Genomic DNA, 21395 nt, shown 5'->3' with positions numbered 1-21395 from the left:
ACATTCGTTTTCCCTCAGGACAAATTTGAACAACTCGAGTGATCCCTCAACTTTTTCTCTACGGCCATCATAAGGTCGAAATTTTAATTGCCTTAATAATTTGGTTTATGGACAGAATTTTACATTTGCAATACTTGCATCACTTGAGTTTAAACCCAGCAAGAATAGAGATAACTATTTGTTTGACAGAGGATTGATCACAATTCTGCCAACACCACATTTGCTTAGATTTCACAACAGAACACATAAATGTGTTGTTGATGTGTGATGCACATAGAATATACTATACCTGTCAATCAGTCTATAAGAAACACATGCATTTCATCTCCATATTTATAGCACTTCTACCTTTCTAACTGAAAGGCGCAGGTAGCACTTCATTATCACTTAGGCAACTGTAGGTAATCACATCCAGTTTCAGCTCTTGTCTTCAGCATGTCTAACGTGGCTGTTTTATTGGAGAAGCATAATATCAGTCATGATATCAGCTGAGGAAATTAATCAGAAGAGTAGCAAGGTGATTGCCTCCACTTAAAGTAAGTACATATTGCTGTCTTTCAACATTTCTAAGAAAAAAAGAAAAACAGAACCACACCATTTTCCTCAGTTATCAGGTGTTTCACATCTCACACTTGTGTCAACAATGTTTTTATATGCTGTTCATGCTCTAAAAACAATTTTCCTTTCCTGCAGCATTTCATTGAAAGAATAACGTGATGGTTTTTAAATGGCAGCATCTCTGAGCCAACATGTTTGTAGCCCCGGGTGACTACAGAGTGTGATTGAAAGGCTGTGATTGCTCTTAAGAGGACTGAGAGGTGTACTATTGCAAATCCATACTAAGCCATGAGCTGATTGATTCCAAATATTACAAAGGCGAACGCTGGGGTCAGTTTTAATTGATTTTTCAGAGACAATTTGCTGAACAAAATTTAAACCAGCCGGCCAAGCAGCTCTGATGAGAGTTGAAAAGCAGAGACAAAAACTGCTTGATCATGATAGGTATCCAAACTATTGTTGCCTTTATGCAGCCTTGATTTGCTATAATGTGTGCTAAGAAATAATGTGCATGATTTTCAAGGTCTTAACATTTAAACATTTTACAGGGCAAAATCTGATTTAGTTGCATCAGAACAGGTCCATTCTGCTCTGTATTTTCTAAAACAAATTAATGTTTAATGATGGTGCAGCACAGCTGAAAACACAATGAAACCAAATGTATTGTGTTGCTTTAGGAGTGCCTGATGTGAATCATAATGTCTGTGCCCCTTCTATATTTAAATTCATATATTTGAAGCTTTTGCTGCATGCCCCTCTGCAACATCTTTTTGACAGACACCTGAAAAAGCTGTATCTGTAAGCGGGCATCCATGGGAATAAGCTTTGAAGCGATTACATTTGATAGCAATCTTCAGTGGGACCTTGAATGACAGCTATGCATCTGTTTGGAGACAAATGCAAAACAAAATGCTGCCACTCAACTACAGCTTTCACTTTTCCCCTGTCTATAAGTATCAACACAGAAATTTCACCTAGAAAACAGCGGAACAGAAAGACATCTCAGAATGCCTGGGCTGCTGTTCAGTGCCCAGTAGACGAAGTGTGCGACAGTGCAACAAACATTGCACTGTCGCACAGCCACGTCCTTCCACTTACTTTCAACACAATATGATGCTTTTGAAATCTGTCTGATCAGAGGGGAGAATAAAAATACTCAATCATATTGTGGCGGTAGTCGAGAAATTATGAAATGTCAGGAGTAACTCTATCGGATGACTTTGACATTACACATGCATTCACGGCTAAAACAGTCTTACTCATGTCAGGCTTTGTTGTGCCTCAGTGCTTTGTCTGTTCTGAGCAGGGTGCTGCGCTGCAGCGGGACACAATTGCTTCAGTGTGCCGTCCCTTCCTCCCATCCTTCATGAAAAAAGCATCATGGTTGACATGTCTTTGATACCGTTCATTTATTTTGTCTCTGGACGATGCATTTCAAAGAGGGCCAAGATGCCTGCATTGCCAAATGTGTCCCAAATAAATGATATCCCAGCCAGAATGGGAGCTCCTTGGAGAGTGTCCTAGCCAAAGGCAGTAAATCAATGGGCCTGCGCCAGCATCCCAGCAGCCTCCATGCAGGAACACACAGTAGGGGGACCAGCGGCCTCAGTTGACTTGGCAGCTCAAAGGGCCTCTGACCGTGCGCCAGAAGGCTCCTCAGGGAGCTAGCAGCACCTCTTGGGCCACTAAGTGAGGGAAGATGGAAACCAAGCGGGGGAAGAATTACAATGAGAAGCAGACAGTGAAAGGAGAGAGGTGGGGGATAAGGGAGTTTTACCAAATGCACAACACATACGGGAGGGGTCATGCTCTGTGTTGATACTTTTATCAAAAGCACTCTATGTCAAAAAAAAAGGTCCTTCAGACACTCCAGAGATGAAAAGTTCAGAAAAGAATATCCTCTCTTTGAAGGAATAACAAACCAACAGAGCACTTGAGGATCTACATTTATACCTCTCCTTGCGTTTGACAGATAGGTGGAACAAAACGTCCTTGAGACGTTTCTTTGTGTGTGTGAGTGGACATAATATGTGTCTGTTTAGTCACAGAAAACAAAGAGACCAGATAAACCCATTCATGTTCATCTCTGGTAGCCTATATCCTCTAGCTTCCATATCTCCCAGCTCTCAACATCAATTAATGTGTGTAGCGCTTAAAAGTAATCTCTATCATTTAAATGAATCTAAAGCCCCTCGGCAGAGTGCGGGAAGCCCCATATCAACTCACCAGCTGCTACCTTTAAAGTCCCCGATCGTTTGAGTCAGGCTCTGGTGGCTAGTTGGGATATTGATGTGGTGCCGTCTGCCAGTTTGCCTCTTCCCACTGGCCGCTAGCCAGACTTTAGCAAAGACATTAGTGGGAAAAGTCATAACCCACCGGCAGCTCTGTTATTCTCTGCCCAAACAATGAGGTGAGGCGGCCATTTTCAAGGGTTTGCTCTCCGAGCTGTGTTTGCACACATCAGCATCCGTCGAGGCAATGGGTTACATCACACACACACACACACACACACACACACACACACACACACACACCTGCATCCACAGCAGTAACCTGCAGCAACGTTAGTCATTTCCGTATGCTAATGCATCGCTCATCTACATTATTCAGAAGCTTTACCTTCATGTCAAACAAAGGCAAATATTTAGACCTCGCAAATAGCATATGATTGGTCTAACGAGGAATGAAAACGGGTGCATGTCTTACTCACGGCTGCCAATGCTTCACATTGTTGCTTCATTATTAGTGCGTGTTGAAGAGTGAGGAGACCATGACTTATTTCTTCTGTAATTTCAACTAAAACTATTTTCTTAAGGGGTTATTTCACCTAAATTACTCATCGAACTAGCCATACAGATAGTTTTGGTTTTTTATTTGTGCAGATATCTGTCACTGACATTCCTTCATTTCTCTTAGCAAGGCCAATGCAACTTGTTGTTCAAGTGTATGGTACATGTTGTGCTGTAAATTATTGTGACAATCAGCCTATGAAAGAAGAGCAGTGGTACTGATTTATGAAGTAGTAGTAGTGTCTTCTGTGGCTCTGGAGTCAGCGTTTCAGTGTGAAAAACAACCATGTCAGTGTAATAATTACACCTGGGCCACACAGCCTACATGAGCAGTGTATGTGCAACCTCTTGCTTTTCATTTTGGCACCCATGTTAACAGGTTAAAACAGACACAGCTGGAGCAGTGTGGCTCTTGGCTGAAATACATGGGGCACAGACGTGATGCGTCATATATGCAGGACAGGGTGTGGTTTTTCTACCTGCTACACAGACTCCGTCTTTGCAGCTTGTAGTTGTTGCCAGCTTTATTTTGTACATATTGAGTTATGCAGGGTTTGGAAGCATAGCCTATATTAACTCATGCTGAATGCATTAATTGGATTGTTTTAACTAAAAGATGCATTGATTTGATTGATTTATTTAAATTTGAAACCCAGAAGCACCCACAACGTTTCTCCGCTGCATTGCATTACCGCATTTACACAATTCCATGTAGTTTTTACCAGTTTGAGGGCTTCAGAGCAGCACGCAGAAAAATAGAAATGATCATGATGCCCGCACAAATGAACGCAGCTTCCATAATAATTCAAACAGCTTCAGTTGATTATAATGAACGGGCTCTGCTGCGGGCATGCTGCAGAAGATGTGTCGCACCACATCCATGCCCCATGTACTTTGGCCGAACCTCATTCAGAAATAAGATGTGTTGCTTAGTTTTTCAGGTAAAGAAAGAGACTGTGAAAATGATAACAGCAACACTACACATTTCATTACAGTTCCAATGTCTATATCTGTGGAATACGTCACAGACATGGAAAAATGTGAATATTTATTTTTATGTAGAGGGAATCTCTTGCGCTTCAGCCCTTCTGCAATTGGAGGTCGGTGCTTCTCAGACCAGGATAATATAGATCACAAACACCCCGTGGAAGAATCCACAAGAAAAGCACTGGAGCACTCAGATCACTTGCGATGAATTTATTTGTGACTAACGTTTCGACGCAGCTGGCGTAAAGTGTAAAATGAAATCAATACATAAAAATTGATTTCATTTTACACTTCCTGTTTCCATTTCAAATTAAAAGCCCTTTCAAGCTGTAAAGACATCAGCGCTGCTGTGCTGCTGCACCTCATATGACGCACATCAGTGCCGCCCTACCACCAATAGGATGTGTTGCGCTGCAGCACGTCAGCAGAAGAGCACACACAGTTATAATTACTTTTACTTAAACATTTGTACGTCTTCTACCGCGGCATTAACCTAGTGGAAATCCACTGATTAAATATGATCTCCAGAGATATGGCTCACCAGGCAATATCTTTGCCATTGTCTTTATAATGACAGGATTGTGGGTCATAGAACTCGGGATACTTCCCAACTCAACAGCTAGTCTCTCCTCATCAATTCTTCGACACACACGAGAGACACCAACAGCAACAGAGTTCTCTGTATACATCCACGGTGAGGAGAGGAGTTGAGCCGCCACAGGAGCAGGAGAAGTGCTGCCATGGGAACCACTATGGTCAAGCAGGGAGCGAGTGGGGGAAAAATGCCTTGAATTCAGGGATGGAAAGGCTGGAAATAGGACAGTGGCATCAAGAGTCGCAGGGCGGTAAGTCCCGGAGCGCGAGCATACATCTAGTCACCGTCGGTGTTGTACATTGTAGTGGTTGTACATTGAAAACACTAGGGGATGGATGGCTTGTTGCCTTGTTTTCGCCTTATCATTTCTGTGGACAGGATCACTTCATTTGTGAACACAAGATTTGAAAATATTTGAAGGACCATGTTTTGGAAAGTGCAGTACCTTGCACTGCTCCATAAATCAGTGTGGTACTGGCTTTTAATTGTGGAAATACTGTAGTCATAGCAGAAACCCCACAGCAGCTATAGTTACAAAGTTAGAAATCCTGACTGAGATATTATTATTATTTTAAATCTGTCGCCCAACTTTGCAATTTGTTGCAATACTTAATTGCTGGAGTTCGCTTTAAATGGTGAATAAAAATGAATGAAAAATTACTATTTCTCAGGGGTGGCAAAAAAAGAAAAAGAGGAAAAGAAAAACGCAATCTCTGTTTCACACTTTTAATGACACTGTGGACTGTGACGTTAAGTTTTTAAGAAAATTTTACACAATACACCAAAACATGAGAAATGCAGCAAAATGGACAACAGGTCATCAGATTCTCTGAGCCATCTGCCATGGCTACTTCATGCTACACGGTGCTTAACCTTCACTACTTTATAGTTTGAATGAGTATGCCTTTAAATCGGTCCGTGCTCTGGACAATATCTCAAATTGTTACCTATGATAAGAGTCATAGGCTTAACTGCTCAGGCAGTAAGAAGCGCAGCCTACACTATACCATACATGCAACATACAGCCCACAGCAAAAATGCCTGGAAAATGTCTGACTTGTAAATGAGTAGATATGTGGAGGAGATGATCAGATAACCAAAATGGACCATCACATCTCAGCTTACATAGGTGGCAAACAAATACACTTTCAAAGGAGTATTTCTGGAGACATGAATTAATCCCTTCGACCCTCTTTCATTTCCCAGCACTTTTAGACCACATCTTGTCCTGCAAAGTGCTTGCGTATGTGTACTTCTGTGTGCACACATCTGTGCGTGCGTGTAGGAGGCCATTACAGTGTTGCTATTTTAAATGCTATAAAAACCTGCAGAGGAAAATGACTGGGGTTGAATTACTCCAATGAGCACACCGATCAATCTTTGCTTTTTTACTTCCATCCTCCCACCAAGTTCATTTCACTTTGTTGAAACACACAGAGAAAACCACATATTGGGTAACATAGACCCATTTAGAAAGCAATTTAAGGTACTACACAGATTCTAGGGCCAGTGATGGAGTGTTGCCTCTTAATTATACTGTATCACCATTGCAGTAAAGCTCTCCGATATGACTTGTTGCTGTGTTACCATTGGCAGTAGGAGCAACTGAAAGAGATGAGTCAGGCATAATGATAAATCCATTATAATTATAACTTTCTTTCCTCAAAATAGAGAACACAGAGATGCAATGTATTTATGCAGATTTTCACAGACAAAAGCTCTTTGTTGGCAATGACTCTATAGCCTCTACCAAATCTTTATTTACACGACAAAATGGGCACTTCAGTAGCACCAGTTAGAAAAAAAAAGATACTGTTCAGAATATATCTTAATTTTTGTTGAAGTTTTAAAGAAATATTTTAGCAGTTTAAACCGATTTGTTTTGGTACCATGAGTTAGATGAGAAGATTGAAACCACCCTCACATCTGCATGCTAATATGAAGCTGTTGCCTGCAGCCTGTTAGCTATTAGCTTAGCATAGAGTGAAAACAGGGGAAACAGCAAGCCTGGCTGTGTCCAACAGCAACAAAGTATACTTTTGGATACTTCCTATGCTCATTAATTAACAGCACAAAAGGACAAAAAAAAAAAAAAGTAAAAATGACAAATTGCCATTTTACCTTCTCGCCAGACATTTCCTTCACCAGCTACAGTAACATTTCAGAGTTTCTGCTGGTTTGAATTAAGGCTACTTGGGAAGTAAGGATGACAGCCTACACTGTATTACATAGGTGTGTTTGTTATCTCTGGACAGAGCCAGGCTGTTTACCCTTGTTTTCAGTCTCCATGCTAAATTAAGCTAACCTACTGCTGGTGGAGGCTTTATATTTACTGTAAAGATAATCTCTACAAAATGATTATGCACAGGCAATAGCATTACTGAACAGGCCTGCCGAGCACAGGCCCAGCGGCCCACAGTGTCAGAGGGTGCCCATGGCCTTCATCTGCAAAATGTCAATTGTCAAATTAACATGTACCGGCCAGGAAGAGATTCAAAATAACCACAAGGAGACGCAAACTGACAACAAAGAGACACAAACCTATAACAATGGTTGACGTCTACTAAGAGACGCAAAACCATCACAACCTCTGTGTCTTGCTCCTGTGTAGGAGAGGTGTGTGGCCCTTTGCATATCTGTGCCCAGGGGCCCATTGCCTCATAATCTGCCCATGGCAATGGTTCAAGATTTTGGTATCAGAAGTGTTCTGGTTTCTGTTTGTAGTCTGAGTAATATTGACCAATCATGTTTGAGCGAGCTTTGGTTGTCTGCAAGTAAACAGCCTGTGTGGAGAGCAAAAGAAATGCAGTCTAGGAACCCATCAGCTATTGTCTGACAAATATTTAGCTTTTTTTTTTAACTTATCTGCATTCATTTTCAGATATCTGTGTATAGAGATTAGACAAAATGTTTACTGGACCTGTCTTAAGTTGCTGATCAAACTGTGAACAATGAGAGGTGCACGGAAGAGGAAGTCTTGGTCCACATATGCGCTGGCTACATCGGAAGCACTGAAATATTGGACGTTTCCCCAGAGGGCTGTCTTCATCAGGCCAATAGCTGATGGGTTCTGAGCTTGCTATATAGACATTAAAGTGATAACTTATCTGACACTGCAAGAAAGCAAATAAGCATATTTTCCAAAATGTCAAATTTCTGTAAGTTGTGAACTGCATACTCCACCGCCCTTTTCTTCCGAGCAGAAATGGATATGCTGTAGGTCAGTACACTTTATGCCTGTTAAACTTGTCACTTTATATGTGCTGAGAACATTTCCACTGGCCACCGCGCTGTCAGCAGAAATTATTTTGGGCAAATCTAAAATCTCAGCGACTGAGGATGCATCCCGACTGTGATTTCGACCGATAAGATAGGTGTATTGTTATATAACAGTCTTGCACAGTGCTGCTATGCAGTTGCCATCAGAAACACTGGAAAGCTACAGAGGGAGATTTTTTTTTTTTGGGAATCAGAAATTCAGGCAGTCACCTGGAAAATGAAAATATGAGCCAGCATGACAGTGCGTGTGGTGTCACAGTTCACTCTCATGTTTATACAACTAATTCCCAGCAGGTGAAAAAGACACTACTCTATATCCAGGTCATGACTCACCTGCTGTCCACTTGAAGCTTATTTGCACTCACAATGCTACTGATGAGGATAAACACACAACACTTCCTGCATCTCTCAACTCCTCACCTTTGCCTTTCAAAAACTATTGAGTGTGGTTGTGCTAAATTCATTTTAGTTGCTCTTCTTCCAGGTCAATAAACCATATGAAATCATGAAAGGCATGCTGTGGCAAAATGTAAAGAATTAGAATGTATTGAGATTGGTAACCTGAATCTGATCTGAGATCACTCTGTACGGTCAGTCCTGCTTTGATTTTGCTAACGGTTGTTCCGACATGTCAGCCGTGCGTCGGTACACATCCCCCTCACATGAAGTGCTTCCGAAAATGAGGTGATTCAACAGCCTCCCACCAGGAGGAAATACTCTCAATCTGCTTTAGTCCTAACACAGAATTTAATTTTAATTAAATGGTTAATGAGCCATGGGATTAATGCCAATGACTTTTTAAAGCAAACATCTATAAATCATTAAGGCCCCATTTGAAAGGGAGAGCAAGCAGGGCTAACGAGTGTACGTGCCTCCAGCTGCCCACCGCCAGCACCTCTCTCTCGCTCTCTTTAATACACCAGGGCCACATCAGCCTTACCATTGGTCAAATAAATAGCAGACAGACAGACGGATATGTGCAGTGCATAAACCTTCTTTTAAACAATTAAGATGAATCATTTACATAACACAGATGTGCTAATTACTAAGTGTAAATATGAGTGTTAACAGTGAAACAGGTCACAATAGAACACTCACAGTCACTAGTGCAACATGAGGTGCAATGCTGATGATTTACTGGAAGAAAAAGTTTTCCAGGAAGTTAAAGTGCCAATTTCATAGAACCTAAATCTCTATGTATTTCCATTCTTTTCTACAATGTATTGTCAATTATTATGGAGCTGTTTCTGTGTTACTGGCCAGGATGTGCAGCTCATTATTAGAAAGACATGCTTCAGTTGTTTAATGGTCATGTTTGGAGTAATTATTGACCCTATAGTACTATACTGGACAATCACATTCAGGCAAATGAGTAGATTAGTTAGAAGCAATCAATATTAAGATATGATTATGATATAATGACCCAGGTTGACAATGGCTGAGAGATCACTGTCATAATTTGATGAGTTTGAAACCAGCATTAGCACTGATGAAAATTAAAAGCCCTGAAAAATATTGTTTTTTCTCCTCACTTTGATCGGTGAGATCCTAAAGGAACCTGCAATTTCCTGCCGAAGTTGGAACAGCTATGACGATTTTGATGATTCTGGACTTTAACTTTTATTTACTGATATACAAAACCAGATATTTTTAGGGGCGTGAAACACCAAAATCAATAAATAAAAGAGATAGCCAGCGTTATAGTGGCAGAGACACCTCAAGTCAGTCAACACCCAAAGTCACATTCTATAAAACGATATGAAGAGTCATTCAGAAGTATCAGATATAAGCAGTGAGTCAACGCCTGCAGTGTGAATTGAGCCTCTGCGTCTGGGATATTAAATCTTCTCTTCACTGGCAGCCACCTAAATGGATGAGTTTGGAGACCCTTCCAGCAAACCGCGAATATTCACATCATTCCCGGATGAGGGGTTCACTAACAGTACAAACCTCAGTGTCCTCATGTTCTGTTGTCACAGACTGGCTGGAATTACACTTTAAATGGATTTACCACTTGGTTTGTTACTGACGCAACAATGTGACAGGATTTCTCAATTTCTGTCACTAAACTGTACACATGTGGAAGCAAAAAATGAAAATGTAGGTAGCAAATGGAGTATTATGACATTTTGGAATTGTTTTTATCTGTGTACCTATTTCGAATGTTATCACACGATTGAATGGACACTATCATTGGTTCATCTACCTGATAGACACGGGTTAGAACTAGTGAGTTCAGCCCATGAAATGACTGTTATCAATTGCAATTGGGAGCCGATTTATTAGGTTGGGGCACCAACACTAATTGGTTAGGTTTAGCAAAAAGATCATGGTTTATATTAAAATTAGTACTTTGTTGAGTAACATAACGTAAGGCCTCTATACTATGTGAGTCACTTAAAATAAGTCGCTGACTTTGGATTTTATGTGAACCCCAGTCTCCTGGGTAAAAATCCTGTGTTTGTTGTGCTGACTGCTCCACCACTCTGACCTCCTCCAAAAGCAGACTTTCTCACTCTTTATGCTAATATTATGTAGCCTAGCTTTTTCGTCTTTTTTTTTTTTTTTTTTTGTGGTCATATTTACTACATTCAGTAGAAGTCACTGCTTTACAATAAACACAGCTATGTAATGGCTTGATAACAGCCTTCTGACCCTATGAATAGGTGCAACAGGTTCCTTCTAGCCTATATCTATGTGGATGATTAAAGCTGATAACGCCCATGCCATCGATTGAAAACACTGAAAGCGGTACCAGCCATAACCATGATCTTTTCCCACCTTTACCATTCTGTAGTTGCCATAGTTAATATTGAATTGTTCAATCCAGGGTCTAGTAGAAATGTCCAATATTAAATATAGCATGTACAACACAAAGTTTGATCTCCCACATATTTTACAATCATCTCCCATATCACAGTCCATCAATATTATTGCTATTGGCCACCTGTCTCACTTTATAGAAGTCTCCTTTAATCCATCAAATGGACGTATTCAGTTACAGCATGTGGAGGTGAGCAACTTTGAATTCTAACTATTTAATTTGACAAAGTCAGTGACTGCGGACCCCACTGGCCACCTGTAGATGATTTATTTGGCTTGGCCCTCCACTCCAAAGTCTATTGTATTATGAAAAAGAGAATTGGATGTAAAATCCCCAGTGGCCTGTGCTAAATTTACCTTAAACCAAATCACTAAAGCCTACTGGTGCTTGACAGTCTGGGCAGGTGTGCAGACTCCTCAGCAATATCCAAGGGAGACCCGCGAGCACTGCTCACCCTTTATGCATTCTTATTTATTAATCTGACTCACTCTCTCCTTTGCTGAAGGCTTGATCCACTGAAAGTCAAACAATACTCAGCCAAAATGCCCTTTTTCGCCTATCTGAAGGTTTATAGAACTGAGAAATAAACTGAGGGATTATCGGAGCTGTTCATGTTCTCACTGACCAAGAAACTGCTTTAACACAGCCGCTTCTATCAATACTGATTTCAAGTACATACAAGGTATGCTCTTCAGTGGCTTCAAACAGAGTGGCGTTGCTTAGGCATTTGTTGTTGACATTGACACACAACACAATCACTGTGTGAGCACTCTTACCAACAGCGCTGTCTACTGAAGTGTTAACTGCCCTGACACTGCTGGTTTCACTGTGTGTCTTGACATGTCTTCCTGCAAGTCAACACCCCAACGCATATTTTTCTGTTAAATAAATAAAAAGCCTGAGCACGGAATAAACACAGATTCTAAATAGGAGCTGACAGCACCACCGGTTTTGAGACGGAAGCTTCAGTGGAGTTTGTTTTTCTTTTTTTTTCTTTTTTTTATGCTGACAATTGCAGGCAGAGAAGACGACAGATAAGAGGTCTGGTTTTTTGGTGTCACAGCGTTCTTGTCTAGCACTGCAAGAGTCAGTAGAAGGCCTCGTCCCTTGAGGTTAAAGAATGCTTATTAAATGGCAGCACAAAGACAGCAGGCCACTCATGCGGACAGGGCATCTCCAGCAGGAAGAAGGTGAAGGGGTTTAAGAGCAGAGATGGATGCTTTAAATAATAATGATGTCCTTTTGGGGATGGAGGTTATTGTTGTTGTGTGTGTAAATATGTGTGTTTGATCAGGCATAGTGACACACTTCCCGGGGAATATTCTGTATCATTTCAATTTTTTTATTTTTATTATTTTTTTTATTTTTTATTTATGGCAACATCTTTTCGCTGATATAGTAGAAATTTGTATGTACTAACTGGAGCCTTTTTGTCTTCCCAGCACTATAGATGCCGGTGAGAAAACACATAAGAAACAGCATGCCGAGCCTTGGGAACAGATGGGGTTTTTAGCTCTGATTTTACATCTAAAGGACAAAACCACAGCACTGTGGTTTCACTCAGCTGTCAAAAACTGAGTGGCACCGCATTACATGGATGATTACCAATAATTCCCTTGCCGGGAGTCAACTGAAAAGAAGACAACGATGTAATTACAGTCCCCTTTGGCAAACTGCTTTGTCATACAACAGAATAATGATATGCTCTTTTGACACCAAACTGGTGTCTCAGGATTGGTCGGTAATGGCCCCGTAAATCAAAAATGTGACTTTTATAGAATCACACCTGGAGAACGGACATGCGAGACAGTCAGGAAGTCCTGAAGTATAAAATGATGTTTTTGCTCTGAGGCTCTGGAACTCATACTCTGGTGCTTGATCTATGAGATGTGTGACAGCTGTAGTGTAGTAGAGTGAAGGACACTAAAAATACACGTAATAATGTGAAATGTTACACAGCTGCTGTATAGTCTTTAATTACTATACAGTACACATACTCAAGTGGCAATTAGTGAGATTTTCAATGCCCCATAGCATGAAAATTACCATAATGTATCTGTGGGGGGTTTGACAGGGATCTTAATTACAGTGGGAACTGCTTATAGTGATCACGGTTACAGTGATCACCCGCTTATATGGATCAAAAAGCTTGGGACAGAATCACTCTGATACAAATGCTGTTTCAAAAATGTGTTTATTGTAATCAAGTAGTCTGCTTCCAGCGGAAGACTTTGAGGAGGGACACTACCCCACTTTTTAGCAAAATGAACAAAATGTGACCCCTTGTCAACTTGCCATCCCTCCCTACCTCCCGGGTCTGGATCTACAACCAGTGAATTATTGAGAACTATGAAATTTTGATGGAGCATTTCTGTTTTGACCTGCTTAGCATTTGCAGCACTGGTTTAGCTGTCAATAAAACTCAAAGACCAATTGAAGGTGGTAAGTCATCTCACATAATGTACCTCAGCCAATTAAATCTGTGCATTCAATTAGAATTGTGACATAAGTGAATGAGATACATACCAGAGACAAAAGACAAAAGACAAGAGATGGAGAGATGAGTGAGTCAGAGAAAAGCACTGTCAATTTTGTTAACAAAAACTATGACGAAAATTATTCATCAAGGACTTTTCTTTTTCTTAACAAAAATGCAACGTTGACGAGCTAAAAATAGATCTTGATAATAAAAATTATGACGAAATCTATATTTTATTTTTGTTGATGAAAATATCAGTGGGAGACTATTGGACATTCAAAAGGTGGGGAGAGGAAAACAGAAAAGCCAACAACTGCTGTGCTTGCAATTATGTTCTTATTAGCTTCTTCTTCTTAGCCGTAAACTCCAGTATATAGTCAGCACCAGGTTTGTTTGTTTGTTTTGCTAATTGTCTCAAATTAGTTATTTGTGGTGTCAAAGTTTTTGAGACCATAAATAGAGAGGTTTTGAGCTTTTCAAATGATGATCGGTATGTGTTTGCCATGTCATGAGTGTTCGTCAATTAAAACTAGCCTAAAACTATGAAGGACAAATGATGCCTGTGGATATTCTCGTTTATCCAGGTCATAGTTATCTCAAGGCAACTGAATCGAACGCAACTGGACTTAGTTTTGTCTTAGAAGACATCTCTCAATAGAGGAGGAGGTCTGCAACACCACCTACCCCCCACCTATGATGCTGTCCTTTCATCCTTGCCCAGGAGATTTAACAGTTTAACCTCTAAAAACAATGGTCGTTCACAAATGGCCTCATGTGACTCTAACGACCACCATTGCAGCAGGAGTTTCAACGACCGTCGTTGACACACCATTGGAGCACTACCGAACCAGTGACATCATTGGCCTTGTGAAGACTTTCTCAGAGGTTAAATACCTGGGTTGTTTCCACACCAGTTTGTCAGACTAGTACCAGCCTAGTCAGACAAGCATGAACTGATGAAGCCTCTTGGATAAGAGCTGAAACGTCTTGTAAGACAAAATTAAGTCCAGTTGCGTTCAATTCAGTTGCCTTGAGATATGAAGGATAAAATTGACCAAAAGTGTGATTAAAACTAATAAGCATTTTTGTCTCAAGACTAAGACGAAAATAGCTGCCAAAAAGGACTTTGGAGGAAAGTAATTTCACATGGCGTGTTCTGAAGAGAAAAATGTAGAGAGCGAGAACAGAGCTTTTAACTGAGAATGGACAGACTTTTACATGTCCATTAGTCATGGACAGTTAAAAACCAGTTTGTCTCATCATATGCTCCAAAATCATGGGGATTATTAAAAGCAGCAATGTGAAAACTATCTTAATATTAAAACTAGAGTAATTAAGTTTTTATTGTTTTTATTTTACCCCCATGATATTCTGCTATGTCGTAATCCATTCTGTCCATCCTCTCTCAGCTAGCTACCTGAGGCTGGTGCAAATTGAAATCATAACTGCTAAGTAATTTTCTTCCACTGAAAAACTTTGTGTCCTACAAGGTTATGACAAACAAACCAATGAAATGCAGCTGTGGATATGTGAAAAGAGCTTGGAAGAGCATTGACAGCAGGCCCCTGTTAACTCCTATGAAAGGTGCCCAGTGGTCCATGATGCCTAAAGAGCCCTGTTTCCAGGGTATGAAAATACCTGAATCTTCTGCACTATGGGGCCAACAGTGTAAGCGCACTAGAGACATGCGGCAGCTGAGTGCTGCAGAGTGGCTAACCTCTGGTGGCCGAACCAGCAATTTCTGGTTTAGCCCTTCACAAACCTGAATGGGAATAAAAATTATTTAATTGTGCGGCTCCTCTACACTTTCAAAATGTAATTGGACCCAATCGAATTAGTTTTGACACAGAAGTGAGTCATTTCAAGGGGGCGGTGACCCTCAAAAAATGTATCCACTGATTTACAGATGTTTCTTTCACAATGTAAGCTTATGGGAAAAAGCCTTTTTGGGCCAAATAGCAACACGTGACAGACACTAAAGTTGATATTCCACATTTGGCCTATATGTAAAATTGGCTTCTAAGCCTGGTATTCTTCCTGGGGACCTAGAGGCAGCAGCCAAACTTAGTGTTTCTCAGGCTACCATGTGCAAGCTACCCAAACAATGAGAAACTGTCATGGCTGCTAGTGATGGAGACAGTAAACCAATGCGCACGGGGAAAGCACCTGTGGTTGAAGGTGCTTTCATCAGGTAGATTGATAAAGCCCATTCACATAATTCCCCATGGTGCAAGCTCTGAGTGAGGGAAATAAGCTGTGTTTTGACAGATTTATAAAACGATGCGTAGGATCCATACTAAAAATATACAGTACATATGGACAAATGCCAAAAATGACATGTGCCAAAAAATATTCGACAATTTCTACAATCAGGCTTCCACCTCCTTATTTGCATCGCCGATTTCAGGTCTCCAAAATGTTCATAGGCATGAGTAAGTTTCTCACATTAATTTTGTTTTTATAGATCACGACTTTTGCGTGGGAAGTGGTGTACACCTCTGTCAGGCCTCATTTTGTGCGTATGTAATGTTTATAAATGAGACCCCAGGTTCTCTGAAAACTTGCATCATAAAGAATGTTGTGATCTGTGTTAAATAGCTGCTCTTTTGTTTTATTGTGATTTTTTTTTATATTGTTGCATTTTGTAAATTTGTTGTATTTTACTGTTTGTTATCTTGGACAGCTGCTACCTCGGCCAGATTTCTCTTGCAAAATAGATATTAATATTAATGGGACTTCTTTGTAAAATAAATTCATTGATTAAAGTACAATAATTAGCCTGCTTGTTATTCATGAAATAATAATACAAATGTCAATTAGGTGGTAATCCGTATGGCAAATAAAGAAAAAGTCTGTTGTAATAATCATTCGCTTATTATGATCAATTTGACCTGGACAGATATGAGGACTACAAGCAGTTTCCACTGTGTTACCAAATGACTCAAATTTTCTCCAGCCACTTACTGAGGATTACATCGTTTGAAAACTCCCATCACTTCTGCCTGACCTGTGCAGTGGAAGATCAGCGACCACTGGGAATTTATAGCGCTGTCTCAGACTGTGCAAGAATTTGTATCTTATTTCTGCCCAGCGCACAATTGCATTCAGCTCAGATACCTTTGCCTTGTATCTAACCATGTTACAGTCCAAATTATGTGAATGCATCCACCATGTCTACTTTAAAGCTACTGTGAATTGTTATCTGATTATAGCATCTTTCTCTCAGGTTTGTTTAAAACTGTGACAATCCTGGTAAATGCCAGTACAGCTCTGCATTGTTTTCTGCTCATTCGTCTTAGGTTGATAGGTCGGATCCAGTGATGTGCCAACCTATAATAGAAATGTTCAAGGCTTGTTTTACTTTACAAACCAATCTGTATGTGTTCCTTTAGTTTATTCTTCTCTTTTTGCTTGACACTGTCATTAGCGAGACCTATTACATTGGCATGTTTGTGCAAAAAATTGGAAAGACCTAAGATAAAATGTCCCAGAAATAGTGTCATTATGCAAGAGTAGCCTTGAGATGGCCTGTAATCATATAATTGTTCCTTTTTTAAACTTTTCAGTCAAAAACTAGTTCAGTCAAAGTGTGTGAGTGTGAGGAAATGTTGACTCATTTTGACAATTAATAGCCTTGGCTGTTTTAGCTTATCCAGTTACTCAGTGATCATTTCAAGCTCCCAGGTCACCCCGACAGGTTGTCTCATATTCTAGCTTGTTATAAATGTATCAGTGTTTGCTCCAGCTTTGCTCTGGTCCACTGGTTGTGATATGCAAATCTAAATTCTGACTTTCTAACTCTGACAGACACATCAACAGCAGACGGCAGCATCAGGTTCACTCGTGAAGATGTGCCAACCAAAAAAAAAATTGTTCTTTTTGAGACTGAGAAGTTGCAAATCTGGACATCGAAGTCCGCCAAATAACCCACAAGCACTAAACTCGGTGTGCTATGTAGTTTCTTACACTAGCTGGAACATGAGCTATAGGGGTAAGTGGGGCGAGTGAATGTAGAATGTACAGACCAGATCAGAGTCCATGGGTAAGGAGCACAAACACCTGAGGCAAGCTTCAAGGGCTTGTGGCTATAGATGGATGGGGCTTTCATCAAATCAACAACGAGGTCTGGAGTATAGGAGATAGAATAACATAAACTCTGGCAGGTTAGTAATATGAATTCTTATTTCAGGGCTATGTGCGTGCAACTTAGCAAGTGCAGTATACAGTGTATATTCAGCAGACAGTATTCATCAAGATTCTGTAGGTAACATGTAAACTTGGAGGTCATTATCTGTATATATCTGTTTAGAGACAAGTCACAATAGATCATAATAAATCAGGCATATGTTGTATTTTCTAACCTAATATTCATGCAATTGTTGTGCTTTCAAAGTATCAAATTGGTTTCACATTGGCATATATTTATTGTGAAATACTACATCTCCACATCCTCATACTGTGAGTTTCTCTCTCTCTGTTAGGCCCCAGTCTAGGGGTGTTGGAGCGTGACAATAAAATAGTGAAACAGATGTATGTATGATAACAGTGAGCAATTTATTGCTAATACAATGGTTATGAGAGGTAATTGCACACAAGAAATATATACACAGTATGAAGCAAGGACTTCAGGGTGACCCAAGGCTAAAATAAGATATAAAAACCACCTACTTTCCCCCAGAGTGCTGCTCAGGCCCTACAAACAAAAGAATCAAACAAAAATACAATACTGGGCCTAACTCCCTAAACTTAACAAAAACAGGAGAAAAAGGGTTATTACAAAAACGGCAGTTCATTAATATATACAATATATACACAAGCTCGGTTAGCCAGTGCAAAGGTAATACACACCAGAGCATGTGAGCGGAGCGGAGCAGGGAGCGGGAGGATTTTGTGTTGAGCGAGGAGCGGCTATTGTTTTAAAAGGTGGAGCGGAGCCTTATCTCTCGCTCCAATTTCGCTCCGGTCGCTCATGCCCCACGCAGAATGCATCTTTGCATCTGCGCACACCCACACTATTTTCTTTCAAAACTATGGTGTTTACTGTGTACTTCAGAAAAGAAACTGAGAAGAGAAGCAGTGGTACCTTGGAGAATGGTCCCTAACTGCGGGGAGAGGCAAGAGGGCTTCGGAGGTCAGCCGCTTAACCTGTCCGGGTTGTGTGGGGAGCTCCCCGCAGTGCTGAACAGCTCCCGGCGAGTGTATTTCTGCTTTGATGGTGCGCCGTGACTGGCTCTGGGTCAGCTGGGAAAGGCTTGAGGCGAAGCAGGCTCACGGCTTATGTGTTTGCCACTTTCTTTTTCATTTAAACCCACACCGTGATCTTTTCCTGACCCTAACCAAGTGGTTTTTGTGCCTAAACCTAACCAGACCTTAACCACAGGGCATCATGATGATTTCGGAACAACAGGACTTCAGAACAATGGGTTTAATACAGTCAGAACAATGGGATGTCGGACCAATGGGCTGTCGGAAAAATGGGCAGACCCCGTTTGTGAATAGAAGATTACAGGTTAGGGTAGTACGACGCAGTTTTTTTTGAGCTGAGTGGTGAGCGAGTGGAGCGGGATAAAATTTATGATGGAGCAGAGCGAAAAATGCGCAGAACCAAGCGGAGCGGACAAGCAGCGCAAAGTGACAGGTCTGCGAGCGAGGAGTGAAAATTTTCACCCACTCCGCTCCACTCACATGCTCTGATACACACACACACTAACAGCTAAACAACAAATAATACAGCCGACATTAAGCTGGATTTAAAGTTGTGCGGCAGACCCTACGTACATCGCCTACGCCATTGTGAACATTTATACGTGTGCGGTGGTATGTCTGTGTCACTCTGCAGTTAAACCTCCTAACACTAGTTGGCGGCAGAGCTTTCCGTGAAGTGCTGTAAAGTTTAGTTGATTCAAAAAACACCCAAAACACAATAAACATGGCTCAATAATTTCAAACACAAGTACTCAAATAGGCTTCACTATAACTCACAGCATTCACCAACACTTGTCTTTATCTGGACACATTTTCCCCAAAAATACAACATGCTAACGTTATTAGCACAAGCCTATGGCATTTTACATTGCATACATTAGCCTAGCACCTAGGGATCTGTTTCTCTTGTCATATAAAACCAGGGAAAACAGCAACATTAAACAAAGGTAACGGCAAATAATTTGGCTCCATTACAACTCACAAAACAATTGTCTTATACTAAAGATGTTTTCCAAGCAAATACAACATGCTAACGTTATTAGCGCCAACGTTAGCTAACATTATACTCATTTTACATTGTATAATTTAGCAGACAGGAAGTCTGCGTCACTGTGACGTGTAGTTACTTTTCTGGGGAGATGCACGTCAGGCTATGGCGTAGTTTATGGCACAGGCTCCATGTCGACACAGAGCCTACGCCAAACCTACAGCATTGATTCAACGTAGAAGTATAAATTCTGCATTAGACAACATGGTTGACACTGATGAAACAGCTCACTGTACCGGCCACAAACACAAGCAAAGAATACAGCGTCTAAACAAGCGGAAGGCCGACGAGGAAAGCGACAGGCTGGCAGCATCAATCTTCCACATCATCGCGGCCGACCTGGACATTAGGCAGGCCAAGCCCCCAGCTTGGCTAAGCCGCAGTAGCAATGGGCCATCAAGCCCCCAAAGCTTAGCCAATCCACAGCATCAATGTCATGGCAAGTCACCCAATCAGCGCTGGGCATCTGCACCGGTAACACAAAGATCCTAACAGAAACAAGAGCTCTCACTCCCTTGAAACATCACTGCCCATACAACAATAAATACACAGTGAAAAATACGGCTGGCCGGAACACACTCACTCTCCCTTTTTATTTTTATTGTTAACTAAACTGAGTAATATAAACTGTATGAACTCCACCACCACCTTGTTGCTGTCTGTTTGGATAACCATGACATACTTGGTAGGGTGCAAGTGGCAACCTCCGGGGCTAAAAAAAATGAAGCCAACACATAAGCAAAAAACTGCAGTGCCTCTAATGGCCACTAGAGGATGACTCCAGAAGTGAGTCAATCCCCATTGACCCCCATGTCAGCTGACAGGGGGGAGGTGACTGACAGGCTGTCCGCTGATAATGTCCTCACCTTCTCAGTCAGATTCACCCTTCACTTCTCTACAGCACCAGAGTGACGACCACAATGCTGAACTTGAAGCTTTAAAATGAAGCCCACAAACCAATGGGTGACATCACGGTTACAGGGTTCATTATTTTACAGTCTATGATAGGGTGTTTGTGGATGCTAGGTCACAGTTCTGTGAAATTTGTGGCTAATAGCCTACATACAGCAAGTAACACCTTAAATAAATGAATATTGACAGTTTTTTTTTTTAATAATCTGAAGGAAATTACCACATACAGCTAAAAACTACAGATACTTAGCTTAAAGGACAGGTTGGGAGGTTGCTCAGGCTTTTGTCTTACTACTCTTCCATATGACGCTACCTCCTCCTCCTCATGGCAAGTGTGATATTTAGAAACCAGTCAGCTCTCAGCCTCCTGTACCCTGACTCAGTGGGGATGACTACACAATTTAGTGATCATTTTTTAATTGCGTCATAAATGTAACGACTAGTTAGTGAAACCAAAGTCCTACGTTGCTAATAGTACGAGCATTTTTAATCTTGTGGCCATCCAGGAAATGAATTGATTTGCAGAAACAGTCTAACGCAGGATGGCACGGTGGTGTGGTGGTTAGCACTGTCGCCTCACAGCAAGCGAGTTCCTGGTTTGATCCCAGGAGGGAGCCCTTCTGTGTGGAGTTTGCCTGTTCTCCCTGTGTCAGTGTGGGTTTTTTCCAGGTACTCCAGCTTCCTCCCACAGTCCAAAGACATGAAGGTTGGGGATAGGT

The sequence above is a fragment of the Epinephelus fuscoguttatus genome, linkage group LG2 (genome assembly GCF_011397635.1).
Source record: "Epinephelus fuscoguttatus linkage group LG2, E.fuscoguttatus.final_Chr_v1".
Classification (NCBI taxonomy): Eukaryota; Metazoa; Chordata; class Actinopteri; order Perciformes; family Serranidae; genus Epinephelus; species Epinephelus fuscoguttatus.
The sequence above is the reverse complement of the archived record's forward strand: the minus strand, read 5'-3'. Positions refer to the sequence as shown.